The sequence below is a fragment of the Drosophila simulans genome, unplaced genomic scaffold (genome assembly GCF_016746395.2).
Source record: "Drosophila simulans strain w501 unplaced genomic scaffold, Prin_Dsim_3.1 Segkk95_quiver_pilon, whole genome shotgun sequence".
NCBI lineage: Eukaryota > Metazoa > Arthropoda > Insecta > Diptera > Drosophilidae > Drosophila > Drosophila simulans.
This window is the reverse complement of record NW_025416890.1, coordinates 12985-36306: the sequence shown is the minus strand read 5'-3', so window position 1 is coordinate 36306 and position 23322 is coordinate 12985. Positions and strand designations below refer to the sequence as shown.

The following is a 23322-nucleotide window of genomic DNA, read 5'->3' as shown; positions in this document are numbered from 1 at the left end:
ACACAATTCATTAAAGTCTTTATATTAATTATATGATAGGGACAATATCATATGCGTCACTAAATTGATGACGAGGTGTTTGGCAACTTGACACAATTCATTAAAGTCTTTATATTAATTATATGATAGGGACAATATCATATGCGTCACTAAATTGATGACGAGGTGTTTGGCAACTTGACACAATTCATTTAAAGTCTTTATATTAAAAATTATATGATAGGGACAATATCATATGCGTCACTAAATTGATGACGAGGTGTTTGGCAACTTGACACAATTCATTAAAGTCTTTATATTAATTATATGATATGGACAATATCATATGCGTCACTAAATTGATGACGAGGTGTTTGGCAACTTGATACAATTCTTTAAAGTCTTTATATCAAAAATTATATGATAGGGACAATATCATATGCGTCACTAAATTGATGACGAGGTGTTTGGCAACTTGACACAATTCATTAAAGTCTTTATATTAATTATATGATATGGACAATATCATATGCGTCACTAAATTGATGACGAGGTGTTTGGCAATTTCTTTTGTCTTTATTTTATTGATGACAATATCATTCTATTTATAAGTTCTTTCATATTAATTTTTATATTAATTATATGATAGGGACAATATCATATGCGTCACTAAATTGATGACGAGGTGTTTGGCAACTTGATACAATTCTTTAAAGTCTTTATATCAAAAATTATATGATAGGGACAATATCATATGCGTCACTAAATTGATGACGAGGTGTTTGGCAACTTGACACAATTCATTAAAGTCTTTATATTAATTATATGATAGGGACAATATCATATGCGTCACTAAATTGATGACGAGGTGTTTGGCAACTTGATACAATTCTTTAAAGTCTTTATATCAAAAATTATATGATAGGGACAATATCATATGCGTCACTAAATTGATGACGAGGTGTTTGGCTACAGGAAAAAATCATTTATTTATCGAATCATCAAGCAAAGGATAAGCTTCAGTGGATCGCAGTATGGCAGCTGCTCAACCACTTACAACACCTTGCCTGTTACAAAAGTCGTTTACAATTGATTCTAGGCTTTGTCATTGTATTAAATAATGCTTTTATATGTAACTAGCGCGGCATCAGGTGATCGAAGATCCTCCTAATTTACTATGTTACAAATTACATTGGCATCACATCCATTGTCGTTTATAAAATAAATTATAAACTTTAAATGGTTTAGAAGCCATACAATGCAAATTGCCCCTTATTTATCATTGCAGTCCAGCACGGATACGACCTTAGAGGCGTTCAGGCATAATCCAACGGACGTAGCGTCATACCACTGTTCGCTCGAACAAGTATTGTGCCATTGGTCCGTACCTGCGGTTCCTCTCGTACTACGCAGGAATGCTGTCGCAACAACGTTTTGTCATTAGTAGGGTAAAACTAACCTGTCTCACGACGGTCTAAACCCAGCTCACGTTCCCTTGCATGGGTGAACAATCCAACGCTTGGTGAATTTTGCTTCACAATGATAGGAAGAGCCGACATCGAAGGATCAAAAAGCGACGTCGCTATGAACGCTTGGCCGCCACAAGCCAGTTATCCCTATGGTAACTTTTCTGACACCTCTTGTTAAAAACTCTTTAAACCAAAAGGATCGATAGGCCGAGCTTTTGCTGTCCCTGTGTGTACTGAACACCGAGATCAAGTCAGCATTTGCCCTTTTGCTCTATGTGTGGTTTCTGTCCGCACTGAGCTGGCCTTGGGACACCTCCGTTATTATTTGAGAGATGTACCGCCCCAGTCAAACTCCCTACCTGGCAATGTCCTTGAATTGGATCATACCTGAGTAATTGGAGTTATACCAAATTTTCAAATCAAAAATACATAAATGCATCGTTTTATTAAAGAATTTGTTTGCGATTATATAACAAACTCGTGATACTTTGATCAAGAAGCTTGCATCAAAACCCAATACCATAAGATATAATAAATATATCCGTATAATGGCTAGGAAATGATACACGTTCCATTTAATCAAGTAAGTAAGGAAACAATAAGAGTAGTGGTATTTCATTGACGATACCAAACCGAGGTCTAATATCTCCCACTTATTCTACACCTCTTATGTCTCCTTACACTGCCAGATTAGAGTCAAGCTCAAAAGGGTCTTCTTTCCCCGCTAATTATTCCAAGCCCGTTCCCTTGGCTGTGGTTTCGCTAGATAGTAGATAGGGACAGTAGGAATCTCGTTAATCCATTCATGCGCGTCACTAATTAGATGACGAGGCATTTGGCTACCTTAAGAGAGTCATAGTTACTCCCGCCGTTGACCCGCGCTTACTTGAATTTCTTCACTTTGACATTCAGAGCACTGGGCAGAAATCACATTGTGTCAACACCCGCTAGGGCCATCACAATGCTTTGTTTTAATTAGACAGTCGGATTCCCCAAGTCCGTGCCAGTTCTGAATTGATTGTTAATTGATAATCGTTATAATTGATAAGAACTAATTGGTTTAACCCAAATAGTATTCTTAAAAATTTTAGCAAGAAAGTTCCACAATTGGCTACGTAACTAAACTATCCGGGGAACAAGTAACTAACATAAATGCTAGAAACTCTATTTACCCAGAACGAGCACATAAACCATGTTATTGTTTCCCAATCAAGCCCGACTATCTCAATCTTCAGAGCCAATCCTTATCCCGAAGTTACGGATCTAATTTGCCGACTTCCCTTACCTACATTATTCTATCGACTAGAGACTCTTCACCTTGGAGACCAGCTGCGGATATTGGTACGGCCTGTTGAGAAGTTTGCGTGTCCCCACCATAAATTTTCAAGGTCCGAGGAGAAAATATCGACACAACAGTATATGTCATGCTCTTCTAGCCCATCTACCATATCTCTCTGCGAAAGACTTCCATGGTAGTACGGCTATAAAACAGAAAAGAAAACTCTTCCGATATCTCTCGACGGCTTCTTTATGGTCGTTCCTGTTGCCAGGATGAGCACGAGGCCCATATTTAATAACAAACGGATACTCAACAGGTTACGGAATTGGAACCGTATTCCCTTTCGTTCAAAATTATTCAAGTGTATTATATTCGCTTTGTTTATATAGTTAGGCATTTTTGTTTTACTTGAAAATTTTCGGCTTTCGCCTTGAACTTAGGACCGACTAACTCGTGATCAACCACTGTTCACACGAAACCCTTCTCCACTTCAGTCCTCCAAGGTCTCATTCGATTATTTGCTACTACCACCAAGATCTGTACCAATGGCAGCTCCATGCAGGCTTACGCCAAACACTTCTACGCATACCATTGTACCTTCCTACTCACTAAAGTTTCAAAATTTATATCACAAGTAATATAAATCATCTACTTTAGCGGTAATGTATAGGTATACAACTTAAGCGCCATCCATTTTAAGGGCTAGTTGCTTCGGCAGGTGAGTTGTTACACACTCCTTAGCGGATTTCGACTTCCATGATCACCGTCCTGCTGTTTTAAGCAACCAACGCCTTTCATGGTATCTGCATGAGTTGTTAATTTGGGCACCGTAACATTACGTTTGGTTCACCCCACAGCGCCAGTTCTGCTTACCAAAAGTGGCCCACTGGGCACATTATATCATAACCTTGAACTTCATATCAAGAAAGTTAAGGTTCTTACCCATTTAAAGTTTGAGAATAGGTTAAGATCGTTTCGACCCTAAGGCCTCTAATCATTCGCTTTACCAGATAAGATTATTTTATATAATATTAAAATGCACCAGCTATCCTGAGGGAAACTTCGGAAGGAACCAGCTACTAGATGGTTCGATTGGTCTTTCGCCCCTATACTCAATTCTGACAATCGATTTGCACGTCAGAACTGTTTCGGTCTTCCATCAGGGTTTCCCCTGACTTCAACCTGATCAAGTATAGTTCACCATCTTTCGGGTCACAGCATATATGCTCAAGGTACGTTCCAGTTAGAGGCATAAATAATATAAATATACATTATACATAACTATATAGAACGCCCCGGGATTGTGTTAATTAGCTATAAATAGCTAAAAAACTAATCCCATTATTAGTCAAGTTAATTACGCTATTAGGTTTACATCCCAATAACTTGCACATATGTTAGACTCCTTGGTCCGTGTTTCAAGACGGGTCCCGAAGGTATCCTGAATCTTTCGCATTGTTAATCATACAAGAGCATATAATAAACACAAAAATCAATGATAATTATGCCATTATATAATTCCGAAAAATTAACGCTCTGTAATAATATAAATCTATCAGCACTTTATCAAATTAATAACATTTATTCTGTGTTAAAATGCAAGCAATTTAATTGGAATAAACTATAAGTTATATTTTATGATAAATTTGGGATATGCTAATAGATTACAATGTCCTTATATGGAAAAAATGCACATTATTCTTAATAATATTATTTAAATATTACAATTTTAATGATGAATTTTCCATAACGGATATTCAGGTTCATCGGGCTTAACCTCTAAGCAGTTTCACGTACTGTTTAACTCTCTATTCAGAGTTCTTTTCAACTTTCCCTCACGGTACTTGTTTACTATCGGTCTCATGGTTATATTTAGTTTTAGATGGAGTTTACCACCCACTTAGTGCTGCACTATCAAGCAACACGACTCTTTGGAAACATCATCTAGTAATCATTAACGTTATACGGGCCTGGCACCCTCTATGGGTAAATGGCCTCATTTAAGAAGGACTTAAATCATTAATTTCTCATACTAGAATATTGACGCTCCATACACTGCATCTCACATTTGCCATATAGACAAAGTGACTTAGTGCTGAACTGTTTTCTTTTCGCTCGCCGCTACTAAGAAAATCCTTGTTAGTTTCTTTTCCTCCCCTAATTAATATGCTTAAATTCAGGGGGTAGTCCCATATGAGTTGAGGTTGTATATATAACTATATTTTGCCATAAATTCTTTATATATAAATGATAAAACAATCAATTAAATTCGTTATAAATAGTTCCAATAGTTCTTGTAAGCAAAGTTATTTTTTATCCATTTAACGAACCAACGAAGAATAATAACATAACCAAGTTTTTTTTTTTCGAATCATTAATAAGAGACAATTCTAGATGAAAAATATTTCAATTTTTTATGCTAGACATTTCTCAGTATTATTTGATTGAAAAAGAAAATATTTCTCTTCGTTTTTCACATTCAAATGTGAGATAATGTTTTTCATTTCTTTTTTAATATTATGAATAAAATCATTATTTAATCCAATAATATACCATATGCTTATAAAAAATTTATAAACAACTTAATTAGCATAGTCTTACAACCCTCAACCATATGTAGTCCAAGCAGCACTATAAAATTAATTAAAGTACATAACAGCATGGACTGCGATATGCGTTCAAAATGTCGATGTTCATGTGTCCTGCAGTTCACACGATGACGCACAGTTTGCTGCGTTCTTCATCGACCCATGAGCCGAGTGATCCACCGCTTAGAGTTTTATAATTCATTTTTATATAATGTCAATATTGTTTTTATTGAAAGAAATTAAAAATACACCATTTTACTGGCATATATCAATTCCTTCAATAAATTTATTTTTATACCTAAAATAAATGTTGCGAAATGTCTTAGTTTCATATAAGCATTATGTATCATAATAATCTGGTTATGGTTTGCTATTTTGGGTGACACATACTGCAAAATTTATATAAAACATTAACCTGATGGATGACAGGTACAAACATTGTATATTTTAGGTTGTTGCATTAGCCAACGTATGCTCATAACATAGATGAACAATACATATTCGCAACGCGTGTATATTATGGTCCATATACACACAAACTTATTTCGATTACCACATTCAAAATTATTTTAATTTTAATTCGACTTCCACTTTCGAATTTAGTTTAGTTTCTTCGATTTCCATTTTCGAGAATTTGTTTTTATAGGAAACGCCGTTGTTGTAGTAAGTACTGCCACAAATACGCACAACAACATTAATAATGTTAAAGTCTTTTTATGAGGTTGCCAAGCCCCACATATAAATAAAATAAAAGCCATCTACATTTTATTTTCACTTTAACTTTTGATTCCGTAGAATCATTTTGTAATATTTTTATTTTGGTAAATTGTATTTATTTGTATTATAACAAATGTTTATTAACGGTAAGGATATTATACAATAATGATCCTTCCGCAGGTTCACCTACGGAAACCTTGTTACGACTTTTACTTCCTCTAAATAATCAAGTTCGGTCAACTTTTGCGAAACAACCGTAACACGCAAGGCGTCACAGTGATCACGTCCGGAGACCTCACTAAATAATTCAATCGGTAGTAGCGACGGGCGGTGTGTACAAAGGGCAGGGACGTAATCAATGCGAGTTAATGACTCACACTTACTGGGAATTCCAAGTTCATGTGAACAGTTTCAGTTCACAATCCCAAGCATGAAAGTGGTTCAGCGGTTTACCCGGACCTCTCGGTCTAGGAAATACACGTTGATACTTTCATTGTAGCGCGCGTGCAGCCCAGGACATCTAAGGGCATCACAGACCTGTTATTGCTCAATCTCATTATTGCTAGACGCAATTTGTCCATTTAAGAAGCTAGTGTCCTTATAATGGGACAAACCAACAGGTACGGCTCCACTTACATAAACACATTCAAACACAATAAACATTTTACTGCCACCATGAATGAAGGCTACATAAGCTTCAGCACCATAATCCTGAAGATATCTATTTAATATATTTGAGTCTCGTTCGTTATCGGAATTAACCAGACAAATCACTCCACGAACTAAGAACGGCCATGCACCACCACCCATAGATTCGAGAAAGAGCTATCAATCTGTCTTACACACTTATGTTCGGACCTGGTAAGTTTTCCCGTGTTGAGTCAAATTAAGCCGCAGGCTCCACTCCTGGTGGTGCCCTTCCGTCAATTCCTTTAAGTTTCAGCTTTGCAACCATACTTCCCCCGGAGCCCAAAAGCTTTGGTTTCCCGGGAAGCGACTGAGAGAGCCATAAAAGTAGCTACACCCAATTGCTAGCTGGCATCGTTTATGGTTAGAACTAGGGCGGTATCTGATCGCCTTCGAACCTCTAACTTTCGTTCTTGATTAATGAAAACATCTTTGGCAAATGCTTTCGCTTAAGTTAGTCTTACGACGGTCCAAGAATTTCACCTCTCGCGTCGTAATACTAATGCCCCCAAACTGCTTCTATTAATCATTACCTCTTGATCTGAAAACCAATGAAAGCAGAACAGAGGTCTTATTTCATTATCCCATGCACAGAATATTCAGGCATTTGAAGCCTGCTTTAAGCACTCTAATTTGTTCAAAGTAATAGTACCGGCCCACAATAACACTCGTTTAAGAGCACTAGTGCAGGTTTTTAAATAGGAGGAACATATGAAAAAATACAAGTATTTAATCACATATAAGAACTCCACCGGTAATACGCTTACATACATAAAGGTATAGTACTAACCACAATTGTAAGTTGTACTACCCGTATGAAGCACAAGTTCAACTACGAACGTTTTAACCGCAACAACTTTAATATACGCTATTGGAGCTGGAATTACCGCGGCTGCTGGCACCAGACTTGCCCTCCAATTGGTCCTTGTTAAAGGATTTAAAGTGTACTCATTCCAATTACAGGGCCTCGGATATGAGTCCTGTATTGTTATTTTTCGTCACTACCTCCCCGAGCTGGGAGTGGGTAATTTACGCGCCTGCTGCCTTCCTTAGATGTGGTAGCCGTTTCTCAGGCTCCCTCTCCGGAATCGAACCCTGATTCCCCGTTACCCGTTGCAACCATGGTAGTCCTAGATACTACCATCAAAAGTTGATAGGGCAGACATTTGAAAGATCTGTCGTCGGTACAAGACCATACGATCTGCATGTTATCTAGAGTTCAACCAATATAACGATCTTGCGATCGCTTGGTTTTAGCCTAATAAAAGCACATGTCCCATAAGGTTCATGTTTTAATTGCATGTATTAGCTCTAGAATTACCACAGTTATCCAAGTAACTGTTAACGATCTAAGGAACCATAACTGATATAATGAGCCTTTTGCGGTTTCACTTTTAATTCGTGTGTACTTAGACATGCATGGCTTAATCTTTGAGACAAGCATATAACTACTGGCAGGATCAACCAGAATAATGTTTTTCCTTCATATTCCATTCATATTTTTTGAATCGAAATAAGCAATATAATAGATATATAGATTTTTCACTTTATATTATTCCATGATTTTTATTATATTGAATAAAAATCAATATTTCGCCTTTGGGTAAAATTTTAAATATATATTTATAAGTAAAATATCCATTCGATTACGGCCATTTTTATATAGCATTCGTAATCCATAATTTCATTTTTAATTCATACTTGTTTTACCAATATAACAAGAATTTCATATAATTATTGTAATATATATGTTTCTATAATTTTATCTTTTTATATATACATATTTCATTATAAAATATCATTTTATTTCCAACATACATAATTATTGTATCCACACATGTACAATTTTTGTTTAACCAATATAAATATTAAGTTAAATCATTTGCATTTTGAAGATAAATTTAAAATTTATCTCTTTTCATATATCTCTCTGGTAATATATAACATAAAACCAAGCGCATATGATAATATTTCCACATTTAATATATAATTTTATATTTCTTTCATAAGAATCCATATTTGTATTATACCGTAACGATATAATAATCCAACTATACGGCAGGTAATAAATAAATATTTGCCTGCCTCCAAAAATTAACGATAATATATGGAAACGATTTGTTATTCTATATATAATAGAAACTTGACTTTTGTTTCAACGATATTATCTAAAAAGCGTATATTCCTATTATCCGCGGAGCCAAGTCCCGTGTTCTATAGAACTGAGAAACAAATTTGTACGGATAATAATATACTTTATTGTATGTAACCAATATAAACATAATCCGAAATAAATATTTCGAATAATGCGGGAGGTCGGCAACCACTGCCTACCTATAGTAGTTTTTGAACCCGCTGTCGTCAAAGCGGGTATTTTCAATTCCGTTTGCCACCCAACATACGGGCTATTCTCTTATATTTTAAGAGATTATATGAACATTTCATTTTTTTTTCCATTATTCATATATAATATGATTATTTTTTTCTTTATACATATAATACATATTAATTTTCATATGTTTATTATTTAATTTACTCATATTATTGCCAAAATCATATGAATACATAAGTTTTGAACAATATGAGAGGTCGGCAACCACTGCCTACCTATAGTAGTTTTTGAACCCTCTGTCGTAATTCCGGTCGTTTACACTACTATACCCTCTCCCTATAATGGCTTTTCTCTATAATACTAAGAGAATGTGGGAATATTTCAGCATTTTTTTCCTTATACATATAATAATTAATCATTTTCATATGTATATTATTTAATTTACTCATATAATTCCCAAAATCATATGAATTCATAAGTTTTGAACAATATGAGAGGTCGGCAACCACTGCCTACCTATAGTAGTTTTTGAACCCTCTGTCGTAATTCCGGTCGTTTACACTACTATACCCTCTCACTATAATGGCTTTTCTCTATAATACTGAGAGAATGTGGGAATATTTCAGCATTTTTTCCCTTATACATATAATAATTAATCATTTTCATATGTATATTATTTAATTTACTCATATAATTGCCAAAATCATATGAATACATAAGTTTTAAACAATATGAGAGGTCGGCAACCACTGCCTTACCTATAGTAGTTTTTGAACCCTCTGTCGTAATTCCGGTCGTTTACACTACTATACCCTCTCACTATAATGGCTTTTCTCTATAATACTGAGAGAATGTGGGAATATTTCAGCATTTTTTCCCTTATACATATAATAATTAATCATTTTCATATGTAAGTTAACACGAGCAAGTCAGAGGGGTGCGACGACCCGCCGAAATGCCATCCAAGACCGGATGGACCAACAATAACATCGGCGACGCTGAGCCAGCCCAGTAACGCATTTCGCTTTAGCGAAAGCGATGTGCAAGGGTCAGCGTAATGCGAGGCGGGCATGTGCGCGCTGGGTGACCGTCGAAGGCACGGAACTCCAGACGGCACGAGGCGCTGACTAAGCGCTCTGCTGGGACCGCTGCCTCCAACCGAAGACTTGGCGGCCTGAATAAATTTGATTTGCATTTAGTTCGTAAGATACCAAAATTCAGAGCAGTTGGCTCTAATAAAAAGAACCATTCAATACAAACGTATTTGGTTTAATTGACGCCCAACGCGCTTAAGTGTCGTAAAACCTTAAAATCCGTAGTAAAAAGATCTAGAAATCAAGGTCTCGTAATCGGGTTTTCTTTGACACTTCGGACTCGCGCGCTGCACAATAATAGTGAACAGCAACAAACAAACAAAATTATCTAATACAAAAGCAAAACAACGCTGCACAAGCAACAGTGAAAACCGCTGCATATCAACAGTAATCAGCTAAATCAACGACAGCCAGAGGATAAACGGATCAACCAGCTACCGTCTTCGATGCATTTTTATTATACCAGTATACCAATATAACATGTAAGTGAGATCTTTATTTTCAATTTACCTCTTTTAACGTCAACCAGACATGTGTGCCAATTTTTGAAAAAAAAAAAAAAAAATACACATAATAAGTAACGAAATAAAAAAAAAGTGATTGCAATTAAAAGTTCAGGTATAGCGATTTTCATTTACAAATAAAAAAAAAAAAAAAAAAAAAAACAAATGATGAAGAAGGAAAATTAAGCTCTTTCTCATACAAATTATAAAAAAAATTTTTTTAAAAAGTATCATTGTCCGATGTATAGAAACAGTAACGAAAACAACGACAGTGACGAAGACTTAATACAGAGCTATAAAGACATAAGAAATAATAGCCATCAAGGGGGTTACATTGACGGTACTGAGACCGACGAAGATATAGAATTAAGTAACTTAATTGACGGCTTTACAGACAAAGTAAAAATGGTTAACGACCAGGAATTTCAAAATCAACATCAGGACCTTCAACAAGAGACAACAGCAACACAAGAACAGGCGAAAACCTCAGGTACCATTAGTAATAAAGATGTAATTAGACTCATGGAAGCGGCCGTAAATGGCGCACTAGAGCATCAACAAAAAATATTTTCAGAAAAGCTTAAAGAGGTTGAGAATAGGCAGAGAGTAAATGAGGGTGGACCCCTAGTGGTATACGAGCAAATACCACATAACTCAGCTATCTCTTGTAATGAACCACTAGACTTAGTAAAGTCCATACCAAGTTTTGACGGAAAACAAGATGAGTATGTGGCATGGCGAACCGCAGCAGTTAACGCCTACGAAATCTACAAACCATATTTGGGTAGCTCTAGAACCTACCAGGCCGTAGGAATCATACGTAACAAGGTAATAGGCCCCGCGGGAGTAATGCTTACGTCACATAATACAGTACTAAATTTTGATGCTATAATAGCTAGAATGGACTGCGCTTATGCAGAACAAACTCCAATCGAGGTAACGCAACAACAAATGCTTACTATGCGTCAGGGAGAACTTCCCCTAATGACTTTTTATAATGAGATTGAGAGAAAGCTAACTCTTATTATTAGTAAGACTTTGTTGTCTTATGACACAAATACTGCCGCTATCTTAAATAATAGGTCACGGCAGGACGCTTTGACCGCTTTTGTGACCGGGTTAAAAAAATCAGTCCGACATGTAGTTCTCTCAGCTGCGCCCAAAGATTTGCCATCAGCATTGGCTGTGGCTCAACGGGCAGAGTCTTGCAATGAGCGAGCCTGGTTCGTTGCAAACTTTAATAAAAATTTAGAGGACAAATCCTACAATTCAGAAAACCGTCGCCAGGGTAACCGTTTTCATAACACCCCACAAGGTAATAACCACAACAACTCCCAGGGTGTTTTCCAGAGAAATCAAAACAATAATGCACCGGGCACTAGTAACCAAACTAGAGGCTCTCAATTTTCTAAAAACCAAGGACATAAAGGCCAAACGCAACAGAACAGTGAATCAAATAATCCTCGTAAAAGCTATTCTCAAAATCTAGGTCCCGAACCAATGGACGTTGATCCCACATCACGTTCTAAATTTAGGGGCGAGCAGACAGCTCGCAGTCGTCAATGGTTGAACCATACGACCCAAGAGCAGTCACATGACCAGGAGTATAGGGTAAAGTCATCCTACGAAGCAGCGGAAATCGAGGCAGATAACACGTCCGATTCGAATCATGTAATTTTTTAGGGGAACGTCCCTGCTCCCGTACATAATTCGTACGATAGCGGGGCGGGAAATCAGGTTACTGTTAGATACAGGAGCCTCCAAAAATTACATAAAACCTTTATCTGAACTAAAACACTTCAAACCGGTGGAAACACCATTTGAAGTTACATCAATCCATGGGCACACAAAAATAAAACAAAAGTGTCTGATCCATCTATTCAATGTTAAGTCATACTTTTTCTTGTTAAACAACCTGAACGGATATGACGGAATTGTTGGACTAGATGTACTAAAAAGGGTCAATGCAAAAATTGATCTAACAAAAAACATCATTGAGCATGATCATGGTACAGAGCAGATTTTTTACTCAAAATGCAGAAATGTAAACTTTATTAACATCAATGACGTGGACGTGCCAAACGCCGTCAACGAAGATTTTAAAAAGATGATCAAAAACAGATCAAAAGCCTTTGCGGACCCAAACGAGTCCCTCCCCTTTAATATAAATACGGTCGCCACGATCCGCACTGACGGGGAACCTGTATATTCAAAACTCTACCCATATCCGATGGGTGTAGCCGATTTCGTCAATTCAGAAGTTAAACAACTTCTAGCAGACGGAATAATAAGACCATCCCGGTCGCCTTACAATAACCCAATTTGGGTTGTTGATAAGAAGGGTTTTGACGAAGAAGGTCATAGGAAGAAACGTCTCGTTATTGACTTCAGAAAACTGAATCAGAAAACAATTGATGACAAGTATCCTATACCATCCATATCGACCATACTGTCGAACATTGGAAAAGCCCAGTACTTCACGACTCTTGATCTGAAGTCGGGCTTCCATCAAATTGAGCTCGCGGAGCGCGATCGAGAAAAGACAGCTTTTTCGGTCAACAATGGGAAGTATGAATTCTGCAGACTTCCCTTTGGTTTAAAAAATGCCCCTAGTATTTTCCAACGGGCCATAGATGATGTTCTGAGAGATCACATCGGTAAAACTTGCTATGTCTACGTCGATGACGTAATCATTTTCTCCCAAACAATGGAGAGTCATGTCAACGATATAAACACGGTCCTAAAAACTTTGTGCGATGCAGGCATGAGAGTGTCTGTAGAAAAATCTATGTTCTTTAAGGAGAACGTAGAATATTTGGGATTCATAGTGTCCCGAGGGGGAATTAAAACTTCGCCTGAAAAGGTTAAGGCTATAAAAGAATTTCAACCTCCATCAACACTGTTCAGTCTCAGGTCATTTCTGGGACTGGCCAGTTATTATAGATGTTTCATAAAGGGGTTTGCTAGCATCGCAAGACCTCTGACGAATATTCTAAAAGGTGACAATGGAAAAATTGGTGCAAACCACTCAAAGAAAGTCAAACTAGAGCTGACCAACGAGCAGCGAAAATCATTTGAAAAACTTAGAAACATCCTGGAGTCTGAGGATGTCATGTTGGCATACCCAGATTTCACTCAGCCATTTGACTTGACCACTGACGCCTCTGGAAGCGGCCTAGGGGCTGTTCTTTCACAGAAAGGTCGTCCAATCACCATGATCTCTCGTACGTTACGCGGAACAGAGATTTCAATGGCAACAAATGAACGAGAACTACTAGCAATAGTATGGGCACTCCAAAATCTCAGAAGCTATTTATATGGCGTAAAGAAGTTAAACATCTTCACCGACCATCAACCACTGACCGGTTCAATGTCGGATAAAAATCCGAATCCCAGGCTCAAAAGGTGGAAAGCGTTTGTTGATGAACATAACGCACAAGTGTTCTACAAGCCGGGTAAAGAAAACCACGTAGCCGACGCCTTGTCGCGGCAAAACGTAAATGCTTTAGATAACGATACACACTCCGACATCGTTACTATCCACAGTGAGGAGTCGTTGACCTACACTATAGAGTCAACGGAAAAACCTGTAAACTGTTTCAGGAACCAAATAGTGATCGAACAGGCAGATTTCCCGTCTATAAAGTCGATCATCCTTTTTAAATCAAAAACGCGTCACATTGTGCGATTTACAGACCGCACAACACTGCTTCGCTCACTAGAAGATTTAGTAAAAATAGATGTCGTCAATGCAATCCACTGCGAGCTACCTATACTCGCCTTCATTCAGCACGATTTAATCGTCGCTTTTCCCTCGACGACATTTAGACATTGTAAAAGCTTGGTCACCGATATAACAAACAGTACCGAGCAAAGGGAAATTATGACCACGGAACACAATAGGGCCCATAGAGCAGGACAGGAAAACGTAAAACAGGTCCTTCGTGACTACTTTTTTCCCAAAATGGGCCAGCTAGCGGCAGAAATCACCGCAAATTGCAGAACATGTTCCAAAGCAAAATACAATCGTCACCCAGTGCAACAAACCATAGCGGAAACACCAATTCCCGGTTATACTGGGGAAATTATCCACATAGATATATTTTCAACTGATCAAAAGCATTTTCTAACTTGTATCGACAAATTTTCAAAATTCGCTATAGTCCAACCAATCGATTCAAGAGCAATCGTAGATATCAAAACTCCGATACTACAACTAATAAATCTGTTCCCTAAAATAAAAACAGTTTATTGCGACAATGAAAGGTCTATCAACTCACAAACCATACGAACCATCCTAGAAAATAGGTATGGTATACAGGTCTCAAATGCGCCCCCCTTGCACAGCACGTCTAATGGCCAAGTTGAGAGATTTCATAGCACCCTAGCAGAAATCGCACGGTGCATCAAGATAGATCAAAACATAACCGAGACAACCGACCTCATTCTATTTGCAACAATAGAATATAACAGAACTGTCCACTCGGTTACAAATAAAAAGCCTCATGAAATAGTTCACGCTATTCCACCAGATTTTGCGGGCACAATAAGAGACAAGATCAAAGAGGCTCAAGAGAAAACACTTAGGTACTCAAATGAACACAAAGACAATAAGCAGTACCAAGTAGGCGAAAAAGTCTGGTTAAAAACCAACAGACGCCTGGGTACCAAATTAACGCCACTCTGCTCAGAAGAGGTCATTGAGGCTGATCTGGGCACGACAGTGCTTATTAAAGGGAGGGTGGTCCATAAGGACAACCTTCGTTAAGAGGGTGCCCAATTTAATTTAAAATTTTTTTACATTTTTTTATATTATCACTTTTTTATACTTTAGTGGCGTTTGTTACTCTCTATATTTTATATTTTTCGCACTTAGGTTAGGAAACTTGCTACTCCCGTTAGTCCTACTGACAACTCCCTCTTGGACCATAAAACTAAACGAATACTCACACGCTAACCACATACCAATAATGGACGGAGATATTACTTTATGGGACGAGTACGGTTACATGGGACATACAACGAACGTTACATCGTACGAGACTTACGCAGACGAGACGAAACACGCAATGGACTTCTTCGTGAAGGAGCACATGAGACGGGTACTTGAAACGGACTTGGAACGAATAGAGACTCTTCTGGACACACTAAAGGTACGTCACCGACATGCCCGTAGTCTTAATTTCATAGGGACTGCTTTAAAAGCAATAGCGGGGACACCTGACTCTGACGACTGGGACCAGGTGAGGCTTAGACAGGGACAGCTAACGGACTCGGTAAATGGACAGATAGAAATAAACGACAAAATACAATTGCAATTAAACACACTGACCTCATCCATGAATTCTATTTTAAAATCGGACAACTTAGACACAGAACATTTGTACGAGACAATTTTGGCAAAAAACCGTGTTGTAATTCAAGAGCTTGAAAATTTAATACTTGCAATCACCCTTTCCAAATTAAACGTAATAAGTCCAATAATCCTGAATGACGTTGACGTAAAGGAGATTGAAAGTAAACATCCCACAAACGTTAGCGTGTCAGATATTTTAGAGGTAGCTAGCATAAAAACTTTTCAAAATCGAGACCTATTGTACTTTTTAATAAAATTTCCGAAGCCTTTGTTAACTTGTAGAAAAATAAGAATATTCCCAGTACAGCATGAAAATAGAATCTTAGATTTCGAGGACGGTAGCACGGTCGCGGATTGCGGTACGGAAACCTTCGCGGTCAAGGACTGCAATGTATCAGCGGGCACCACCTTCTGCAGGAGATCGAAAGCGCCAACTTGCGCACAACAACTCATCTCTGGCATGGTCGCCCATTGCAACACCCAGCCTGGACACTTGGACCCAGTCACCATGATCGACGAGGGAATGCTCATCACCAACGATGTAACGATAAATATCACCGACGAAAAGGGAATAAGCCGGATGATATCAGGAACTTACCTGGTATCATATACCGAAAAAATTAAAATAAACGGCACCCTTTACGTCAACAATATCGGAACATCAAAGAAGAAAGCCGCAGTTTCAGCCATGGCCCAAGTAAACGTTCTGAGGCATCTAGAGCGCCTTAGTCTGTCATCAATTCACGGAATGAGCGTTAAAAATCTGCAGCACATCAACCACCTCCAATCCCGACTGCCATCAGGCAACACCTGGATCTTTTGCTCTGTCTCCTCCACAGCCTCAATAACCCTGGTCATCATCTTTCTTATCTACCGTCTGAAAGCCAAACGTCAACAACCATCTAAGACCATTGAATCCGGGGACGACTTCATCTTAAGACAAGGAGGAGTTAACACGAGCAAGTCAGAGGGGTGCGACGACCCGCCGAAATGCCATCCAAGACCGGATGGACCAACAATAACATCGGCGACGCTGAGCCAGCCCAGTAACGCATTTCGCTTTAGCGAAAGCGATGTGCAAGGGTCAGCGTAATGCGAGGCGGGCATGTGCGCGCTGGGTGACCGTCGAAGGCACGGAACTCCAGACGGCACGAGGCGCTGACTAAGCGCTCTGCTGGGACCGCTGCCTCCAACCGAAGACTTGGCGGCCTGAATAAATTTGATTTGCATTTAGTTCGTAAGATACCAAAATTCAGAGCAGTTGGCTCTAATAAAAAGAACCATTCAATACAAACGTATTTGGTTTAATTTGTATATTATTTAATTTACTCATTTAATTGCCAAAATCATATGAATACATAAGTTTTGAACAATATGAGAGGTCGGCAACGGTCTTTCCTCTATAATACTAAGATAATATGGGAATATTTCAGCATTTTTTCCCTTATACATATAAGAATTAATCATTTTCATAAGTATATTATTTAATTTACTCGTATATAATTGCCAAAATCCTATGAACACATAAGAGAATACAATATGAGAGGTCGGCGCAACCATAATATAGTAGTTGATGACGAGGTGTTTGGCAACTTGATACAATTCTTTAAAGTCTTTATATCAAAAATTATATGATAGGGACAATATCATATGCGTCACTAAATTGATGACGAGGTGTTTGGCAACTTGACACAATTCATTAAAAGTTTTTATATTAATTATATGATAGGGACAATATCATATGCGTCACTAAATTGATGACGAGGTGTTTGGCAACTTGACACAATTCATTAAAGTCTTTATATTAATTATATGATAGGGACAATATCATATGCGTCACTAAATTGATGACGAGGTGTTTGGCAACTTGACACAATTCATTAAAGTCTTTATATTAATTATATGATAGGGACAATATCATATGCGTCACTAAATTGATGACGAGGTGTTTGGCAACTTGACACAATTCATTAAAGTCTTTATATTAATTATATGATAGGGACAATATCATATGCGTCACTAAATTGATGACGAGGTGTTTGGCAACTTGACACAATTCATTAAAGTCTTTATATTAATTATATGATATGGACAATATCATATGCGTCACTAAATTGATGACGAGGTGTTTGGCAACTTGATACAATTCTTTAAAGTCTTTATATCAAAAATTATATGATAGGGACAATATCATATGCGTCACTAAATTGATGACGAGGTGTTTGGCAACTTGACACAATTCATTAAAGTCTTTATATTAATTATATGATATGGACAATATCATATGCGTCACTAAATTGATGACGAGGTGTTTGGCAACTTGATACAATTCATTAAAGTCTTTATATTAATTATATGATAGGGACAATATCATATGGTCACTAAATTGATGACGAGGTGTTTGGCAACTTGACACAATTCATTAAAGTCTTTATATTAATTATATGATATGGACAATATCATATGCGTCACTAAATTGATGACGAGGTGTTTGGCAACTTGATACAATTCTTTAAAGTCTTTATATCAAAATTATATGATAGGGACAATATCATATGCGTCACTAAATTGATGACGAGGTGTTTGGCAACTTGACACAATTCATTAAAGTCTTTATATTAATTATATGATATGGACAATATCATATGCGTCACTAAATTGATGACGAGGTGTTTGGCAACTTGATACAATTCTTTAAAGTCTTTATATCAAAAATTATATGATAGGGACAATATCATATGCGTCACTAAATTGATGACGAGGTGTTTGGCAACTTGACACAATTCATTAAATTCTTTATATTAATTATATGATAGGGACAATATCATATGCGTCACTAAATTGATGACGAGGTGTTTGGCAACTTGACACAATTCATTAAAGTCTTTATATTAATTATATGATAGGGACAATATCATATGCGTCACTAAATTGATGACGAGGTGTTTGGCAACTTGATACAATTCTTTAAAGTCTTTATATCAAAAATTATATGATAGGGACAATATCATATGCGTCACTAAATTGATGACGAGGTGTTTGGCTACAGGAAAAAATCATTTATTTATCGAATCATCAAGCAAAGGATAAGCTTCAGTGGATCGCAGTATGGCAGCTGCTCAACCACTTACAACACCTTGCCTGTTACAAAAGTCGTTTACAATTGATTCTAGGCTTTGTCATTGTATTAAATAATGCTTTTATATGTAACTAGCGCGGCATCAGGTGATCGAAGATCCTCCTAATTTACTATGTTACAAATTACATTGGCATCACATCCATTGTCGTTTATAAAATAAATTATAAACTTTAAATGGTTTAGAAGCCATACAATGCAAATTGCCCCTTATTTATCATTGCAGTCCAGCACGGATACGACCTTAGAGGCGTTCAGGCATAATCCAACGGACGTAGCGTCATACCACTGTTCGCTCGAACAAGTATTGTGCCATTGGTCCGTACCTGCGGTTCCTCTCGTACTACGCAGGAATGCTGTCGCAACAACGTTTTGTCATTAGTAGGGTAAAACTAACCTGTCTCACGACGGTCTAAACCCAGCTCACGTTCCCTTGCATGGGTGAACAATCCAACGCTTGGTGAATTTTGCTTCACAATGATAGGAAGAGCCGACATCGAAGGATCAAAAAGCGACGTCGCTATGAACGCTTGGCCGCCACAAGCCAGTTATCCCTATGGTAACTTTTCTGACACCTCTTGTTAAAAACTCTTTAAACCAAAAGGATCGATAGGCCGAGCTTTTGCTGTCCCTGTGTGTACTGAACACCGAGATCAAGTCAGCATTTGCCCTTTTGCTCTATGTGTGGTTTCTGTCCGCACTGAGCTGGCCTTGGGACACCTCCGTTATTATTTGAGAGATGTACCGCCCCAGTCAAACTCCCTACCTGGCAATGTCCTTGAATTGGATCATACCTGAGTAATTGGAGTTATACCAAATTTTCAAATCAAAAATACATAAATGCATCGTTTTATTAAAGAATTTGTTTGCGATTATATAACAAACTCGTGATACTTTGATCAAGAAGCTTGCATCAAAACCCAATACCATAAGATATAATAAATATATCCGTATAATGGCTAGGAAATGATACACGTTCCATTTAATCAAGTAAGTAAGGAAACAATAAGAGTAGTGGTATTTCATTGACGATACCAAACCGAGGTCTAATATCTCCCACTTATTCTACACCTCTTATGTCTCCTTACACTGCCAGATTAGAGTCAAGCTCAAAAGGGTCTTCTTTCCCCGCTAATTATTCCAAGCCCGTTCCCTTGGCTGTGGTTTCGCTAGATAGTAGATAGGGACAGTAGGAATCTCGTTAATCCATTCATGCGCGTCACTAATTAGATGACGAGGCATTTGGCTACCTTAAGAGAGTCATAGTTACTCCCGCCGTTGACCCGCGCTTACTTGAATTTCTTCACTTTGACATTCAGAGCACTGGGCAGAAATCACATTGTGTCAACACCCGCTAGGGCCATCACAATGCTTTGTTTTAATTAGACAGTCGGATTCCCCAAGTCCGTGCCAGTTCTGAATTGATTGTTAATTGATAATCGTTATAATTGATAAGAACTAATTGGTTTAACCCAAATAGTATTCTTAAAAATTTTAGCAAGAAAGTTCCACAATTGGCTACGTAACTAAACTATCCGGGGAACAAGTAACTAACATAAATGCTAGAAACTCTATTTACCCAGAACGAGCACATAAACCATGTTATTGTTTCCCAATCAAGCCCGACTATCTCAATCTTCAGAGCCAATCCTTATCCCGAAGTTACGGATCTAATTTGCCGACTTCCCTTACCTACATTATTCTATCGACTAGAGACTCTTCACCTTGGAGACCAGCTGCGGATATTGGTACGGCCTGTTGAGAAGTTTGCGTGTCCCCACCATAAATTTTCAAGGTCCGAGGAGAAAATATCGACACAACAGTATATGTCATGCTCTTCTAGCCCATCTACCATATCTCTCTGCGAAAGACTTCCATGGTAGTACGGCTATAAAACAGAAAAGAAAACTCTTCCGATATCTCTCGACGGCTTCTTTATGGTCGTTCCTGTTGCCAGGATGAGCACGAGGCCCATATTTAATAACAAACGGATACTCAACAGGTTACGGAATTGGAACCGTATTCCCTTTCGTTCAAAATTATTCAAGTGTATTATATTCGCTTTGTTTATATAGTTAGGCATTTTTGTTTTACTTGAAAATTTTCGGCTTTCGCCTTGAACTTAGGACCGACTAACTCGTGATCAACCACTGTTCACACGAAACCCTTCTCCACTTCAGTCCTCCAAGGTCTCATTCGATTATTTGCTACTACCACCAAGATCTGTACCAATGGCAGCTCCATGCAGGCTTACGCCAAACACTTCTACGCATACCATTGTACCTTCCTACTCACTAAAGTTTCAAAATTTATATCACAAGTAATATAAATCATCTACTTTAGCGGTAATGTATAGGTATACAACTTAAGCGCCATCCATTTTAAGGGCTAGTTGCTTCGGCAGGTGAGTTGTTACACACTCCTTAGCGGATTTCGACTTCCATGATCACCGTCCTGCTGTTTTAAGCAACCAACGCCTTTCATGGTATCTGCATGAGTTGTTAATTTGGGCACCGTAACATTACGTTTGGTTCATCCCACAGCGCCAGTTCTGCTTACCAAAAGTGGCCCACTGGGCACATTATATCATAACCTTGAACTTCATATCAAGAAAGTTAAGGTTCTTACCCATTTAAAGTTTGAGAATAGGTTAAGATCGTTTCGACCCTAAGGCCTCTAATCATTCGCTTTACCAGATAAGATTATTTTATATAATATTAAAATGCACCAGCTATCCTGAGGGAAACTTCGGAAGGAACCAGCTACTAGATGGTTCGATTGGTCTTTCGCCCCTATACTCAATTCTGACAATCGATTTGCACGTCAGAACTGTTTCGGTCTTCCATCAGGGTTTCCCCTGACTTCAACCTGATCAAGTATAGTTCACCATCTTTCGGGTCACAGCATATATGCTCAAGGTACGTTCCAGTTAGAGGCATAAATAATATAAATATACATTATACATAACTATATAGAACGCCCCGGGATTGTGTTAATTAGCTATAAATAGCTAAAAAACTAATCCCATTATTAGTCAAGTTAATTACGCTATTAGGTTTACATCCCAATAACTTGCACATATGTTAGACTCCTTGGTCCGTGTTTCAAGACGGGTCCCGAAGGTATCCTGAATCTTTCGCATTGTTAATCATACAAGAGCATATAATAAACACAAAAATCAATGATAATTATGCCATTATATAATTCCGAAAAATTAACGCTCTGTAATAATATAAATCTATCAGCACTTTATCAAATTAATAACATTTATTCTGTGTTAAAATGCAAGCAATTTAATTGGAATAAACTATAAGTTATATTTTATGATAAATTTGGGATATGCTAATAGATTACAATGTCCTTATATGGAAAAAATGCACATTATTCTTAATAATATTATTTAAATATTACAATTTTAATGATGAATTTTCCATAACGGATATTCAGGTTCATCGGGCTTAACCTCTAAGCAGTTTCACGTACTGTTTAACTCTCTATTCAGAGTTCTTTTCAACTTTCCCTCACGGTACTTGTTTACTATCGGTCTCATGGTTATATTTAGTTTTAGATGGAGTTTACCACCCACTTAGTGCTGCACTATCAAGCAACACGACTCTTTGGAAACATCATCTAGTAATCATTAACGTTATACGGGCCTGGCACCCTCTATGGGTAAATGGCCTCATTTAAGAAGGACTTAAATCATTAATTTCTCATACTAGAATATTGACGCTCCATACACTGCATCTCACATTTGCCATATAGACAAGTGACTTAGTGCTGAACTGTTTTCTTTTCGCTCGCCGCTACTAAGAAAATCCTTGTTAGTTTCTTTTCCTCCCCTAATTAATATGCTTAAATTCAGGGGGTAGTCCCATATGAGTTGAGGTTGTATATATAACTATATTTTGCCATAAATTCTTTATATATAAATGATAAAACAATCAATTAAATTCGTTATAAATAGTTCCAATAGTTCTTGTAAGCAAAGTTATTTTTTATCCATTTAACGAACCAACGAAGAATAATAACATAACCAAGTTTTTTTTTTTTCGAATCATTAATAAGAGACAATTCTAGATGAAAAATATTTCAATTTTTTATGCTAGACATTTCTCAGTATTATTTGATTGAAAAGAAAATATTTCTCTTCGTTTTTCACATTCAAATGTGAGATAATGT

At 37.5% G+C, this 23322-nt stretch overlaps 4 non-coding genes across 4 annotated transcripts; all 4 read right to left on the bottom strand.

Moving 5' to 3' along the window:
* Positions 1-972: 972 nt before the first annotated feature.
* LOC120285750 lies at positions 973-4934 on the bottom strand. The gene has a single exon (XR_005544961.1). It is a non-coding gene; the product is annotated as a large subunit ribosomal RNA (ribosomal RNA).
* A 393-nt stretch (positions 4935-5327) lies between these two features.
* LOC120285752 lies at positions 5328-5506 on the bottom strand. The gene has a single exon (XR_005544963.1). It is a non-coding gene; the product is annotated as a 5.8S ribosomal RNA (ribosomal RNA).
* A 689-nt stretch (positions 5507-6195) lies between these two features.
* On the bottom strand, positions 6196-8190 carry LOC120285754. Its single transcript, XR_005544964.1, has one exon. It is a non-coding gene; the product is annotated as a small subunit ribosomal RNA (ribosomal RNA).
* A 10881-nt stretch (positions 8191-19071) lies between these two features.
* LOC120285749 lies at positions 19072-23032 on the bottom strand. The gene has a single exon (XR_005544960.1). It is a non-coding gene; the product is annotated as a large subunit ribosomal RNA (ribosomal RNA).
* Between the last annotated feature and the right edge of the window lie 290 nt (positions 23033-23322).